Raw genomic sequence first — 5,082 nt, 5'->3', positions numbered from 1 at the left:
AGTCTCAGAAGATTGAGGGGACTGTCCTCTATTATCTAGGTTTCAAATATTCAAACACCAAAAAAAATTTCAAAAGTTATGAGCATTTGAAGTTTTTTCTGCCATCATTTTTGTGATTTCAAGACTTTACGGTCACACCACAGTCTTAAAACTCAACACCAAAATGAAAACTAATTCTCAAAAGATTGAAGGGACTGTCCTCTATTACCTAGGTTTCAAATATTCAAACAAAAAAATAAATTTCAAAAGTTATGAGCATTTGAAGTTTTTTTTGCCATCATTTTTGTGATTTCAGGACTTTACGGTCACACCACAGGCTTTAAACTCAACACCAAAATGAAAACTAAGTCTCAAAAGATTGAAGGGACTGTCCTCTATTATCTAGATTTCAAATATTCAAACACCAAAATAAATTTCAAAAGTTATGAGCATTTGAAGGTTTTTTGCCATCATTTTTGTGATTTAAAGACTTTACGGTAACACCACAGGCTTAATACTCAACACCAAAATGAAAACTAAGTCTCAAAAGATTGAGAGGACTGTCCTCTATTACCTAGGTTTGAAATATTCAAATACCAAAATAAATTTCAAAAGTTATGAGCATTTGAAGTTTTTTCTGCCATCATTTTTGTGATTTCAAGACTTTACGGTCACACCACAGGCTTAACACTCAACACCAAAATGAAAACTAAGTCTCAAAAGATTGAAGGGACTGTCCTCTATTACCTAGGTTTCAAATATTCAAACACCAAAATAAATTTCAAAAGTTATGAGCATTTGAAGTTTTTTCTGCCATCATTTTTGTGATTTCAAGACTTTACGGTCACACCACAGGCTTAACACTCAACACCAAAATAAATTGAAGGGACTGTCCTCTATTACCTAGGTTTCAAATATTCAAACACCAAAATAAATTTCAAAAGTTATGAGCATTTGAAGTTTTTTCTGCCATCATTTTTGTGATTTCAAGACTTTACGGTCACACCACAGGCTTAAAACTCAACACCAAAATGAAAACTAAGTCTCAAAAGATTGAAGAGACTGTCCTCTATTACCTACGTTTAAAATAGTCAAACTCCAAAATAAATTTCAAAAGTTATGAGCATTTTAAGTTTTTTCTGCCATCATTTTTGTGATTTCAAGACTTTACGGTAACACCACAGGCTTAATACTCAACACCAAAATAAAAACTAAGTCTCAAAAGATTTAAGGGACTGTCCTATATTACCTAGGTTTCAAATATTCAAACACCAAAATAAATTTCAAAAGTTATGAGCATTTGAAGTTTTTTTTGCCATCATTTTTGTGATTTCAGGACTTTACGGTCACACCACAGGCTTTAAACTCAACACCAAAATGAAAACTAAGTCTCAAAAGATTGAAGGGACTGTCCTCTATTATCTAGATTTCAAATATTCAAACACCAAAATAAATTTCAAAAGTTATGAGCATTTGAAGGTTTTTTGCCATCATTTTTGTGATTTAAAGACTTTACGGTAACACCACAGGCTTAATACTCAACACCAAAATGAAAACTAAGTCTCAAAAGATTGAGGGGACTGTCCTCTATTACCTAGGTTTGAAATATTCAAACACCAAAATAAATTTCAAAAGTTATGAGCATTTGAAGTTTTTTCTGCCATCATTTTTGTGATTTCAAGACTTTACGGTCACACCACAGGCTTAACACTCAACACCAAAATGAAAACTAAGTCTCAAAAGATTGAAGGGACTGTCCTCTATTACCTAGGTTTCAAATATTCAAACACCAAAATAAATTTCAAAAGTTATGAGCATTTGAAGTTTTTTCTGCCATCATTTTTGTGATTTCAAGACTTTACGGTCACACCACAGGCTTAACACTCAACACCAAAATAAATTGAAGGGACTGTCCTCTATTACCTAGGTTTCAAATATTCAAACACCAAAATAAATTTCAAAAGTTATGAGCATTTGAAGTTTTTTCTGCCATCATTTTTGTGATTTCAAGACTTTACGGTCACACCACAGGCTTAAAACTCAACACCAAAATGAAAACTAAGTCTCAAAAGATTGAAGAGACTGTCCTCTATTACCTACGTTTAAAATAGTCAAACTCCAAAATAAATTTCAAAAGTTATGAGCATTTTAAGTTTTTTCTGCCATCATTTTTGTGATTTCAAGACTTTACGGTAACACCACAGGCTTAATACTCAACACCAAAATAAAAACTAAGTCTCAAAAGATTTAAGGGACTGTCCTATATTACCTAGGTTTCAAATATTCAAACACCAAAATAAATTTCAAAAGTTATGAGCATTTGAAGTTTTTTTTGCCATCATTTTTGTGATTTCAGGACTTTACGGTCACACCACAGGCTTTAAACTCAACACCAAAATGAAAACTAAGTCTCAAAAGATTGAAGGGACTGTCCTCTATTATCTAGATTTCAACTATTCAAACACCAAAATAAATTTCAAAAGTTATGAGCATTTGAAGGTTTTTTGCCATCATTTTTGTGATTTAAAGACTTTACGGTAACACCACAGGCTTAATACTCAACACCAAAATGAAAACTAAGTCTCAAAAGATTGAGGGGACTGTCTTCTATTACCTAGGTTTCAAATATTCAAACACCAAAATAAATTTCAAAAGTTATGAGCATTTGAAGTTAATTCTGCCATCATTTTTGTGATTTCAAGACTTTACGGTCACACCAAAGGCTTAAAACTCAACACCAAAATGAAAACTAAGTCTCAAAAGATTGAGGGGACTGTCCTCTATTACCTAGGTTTCAAATATTCAAACACCAAAATAAATTTCAAAGGTTATGAGTATTTGAAGTTTTTTCTGCCATCATTTTTGTGATTTCAATACTTTACGGTAACACCACAGGCTGTATACTCAACACCAAAATAAAAACTAAGTCTCAGAAGATTGAGGGGACTGTCCTCTATTATCTAGGTTTCAAATATTCAAACACCAAAAAAAATTTCAAAAGTTATGAGCATTTGAAGTTTTTTCTGCCATCATTTTTGTGATTTCAAGACTTTACGGTCACACCACAGTCTTAAAACTCAACACCAAAATGAAAACTAATTCTCAAAAGATTGAAGGGACTGTCCTCTATTACCTAGGTTTCAAATATTCAAACAAAAAAATAAATTTCAAAAGTTATGAGCATTTGAAGTTTTTTTTGCCATCATTTTTGTGATTTCAGGACTTTACGGTCACACCACAGGCTTTAAACTCAACACCAAAATGAAAACTAAGTCTCAAAAGATTGAAGGGACTGTCCTCTATTATCTAGATTTCAAATATTCAAACACCAAAATAAATTTCAAAAGTTATGAGCATTTGAAGGTTTTTTGCCATCATTTTTGTGATTTAAAGACTTTACGGTAACACCACAGGCTTAATACTCAACACCAAAATGAAAACTAAGTCTCAAAAGATTGAGAGGACTGTCCTCTATTACCTAGGTTTGAAATATTCAAATACCAAAATAAATTTCAAAAGTTATGAGCATTTGAAGTTTTTTCTGCCATCATTTTTGTGATTTCAAGACTTTACGGTCACACCACAGGCTTAACACTCAACACCAAAATGAAAACTAAGTCTCAAAAGATTGAAGGGACTGTCCTCTATTACCTAGGTTTCAAATATTCAAACACCAAAATAAATTTCAAAAGTTATGAGCATTTGAAGTTTTTTCTGCCATCATTTTTGTGATTTCAAGACTTTACGGTCACACCACAGGCTTAACACTCAACACCAAAATAAATTGAAGGGACTGTCCTCTATTACCTAGGTTTCAAATATTCAAACACCAAAATAAATTTCAAAAGTTATGAGCATTTGAAGTTTTTTCTGCCATCATTTTTGTGATTTCAAGACTTTACGGTCACACCACAGGCTTAAAACTCAACACCAAAATGAAAACTAAGTCTCAAAAGATTGAAGAGACTGTCCTCTATTACCTACGTTTAAAATAGTCAAACTCCAAAATAAATTTCAAAAGTTATGAGCATTTTAAGTTTTTTCTGCCATCATTTTTGTGATTTCAAGACTTTACGGTAACACCACAGGCTTAATACTCAACACCAAAATAAAAACTAAGTCTCAAAAGATTTAAGGGACTGTCCTATATTACCTAGGTTTCAAATATTCAAACACCAAAATAAATTTCAAAAGTTATGAGCATTTGAAGTTTTTTTTGCCATCATTTTTGTGATTTCAGGACTTTACGGTCACACCACAGGCTTTAAACTCAACACCAAAATGAAAACTAAGTCTCAAAAGATTGAAGGGACTGTCCTCTATTATCTAGATTTCAAATATTCAAACACCAAAATAAATTTCAAAAGTTATGAGCATTTGAAGGTTTTTTGCCATCATTTTTGTGATTTAAAGACTTTACGGTAACACCACAGGCTTAATACTCAACACCAAAATGAAAACTAAGTCTCAAAAGATTGAGGGGACTGTCCTCTATTACCTAGGTTTGAAATATTCAAACACCAAAATAAATTTCAAAAGTTATGAGCATTTGAAGTTTTTTCTGCCATCATTTTTGTGATTTCAAGACTTTACGGTCACACCACAGGCTTAACACTCAACACCAAAATGAAAACTAAGTCTCAAAAGATTGAAGGGACTGTCCTCTATTACCTAGGTTTCAAATATTCAAACACCAAAATAAATTTCAAAAGTTATGAGCATTTGAAGTTTTTTCTGCCATCATTTTTGTGATTTCAAGACTTTACGGTCACACCACAGGCTTAACACTCAACACCAAAATAAATTGAAGGGACTGTCCTCTATTACCTAGGTTTCAAATATTCAAACACCAAAATAAATTTCAAAAGTTATGAGCATTTGAAGTTTTTTCTGCCATCATTTTTGTGATTTCAAGACTTTACGGTCACACCACAGGCTTAAAACTCAACACCAAAATGAAAACTAAGTCTCAAAAGATTAAAGAGACTGTCCTCTATTACCTACGTTTAAAATAGTCAAACTCCAAAATAAATTTCAAAAGTTATGAGCATTTTAAGTTTTTTCTGCCATCATTTTTGTGATTTCAAGACTTTACGGTAACAC

This window comes from Daphnia pulicaria, chromosome 6 (genome assembly GCF_021234035.1).
Source record: "Daphnia pulicaria isolate SC F1-1A chromosome 6, SC_F0-13Bv2, whole genome shotgun sequence".
Classification (NCBI taxonomy): domain Eukaryota; kingdom Metazoa; phylum Arthropoda; class Branchiopoda; order Diplostraca; family Daphniidae; genus Daphnia; species Daphnia pulicaria.
This window is presented reverse-complemented; position numbering follows the sequence as displayed.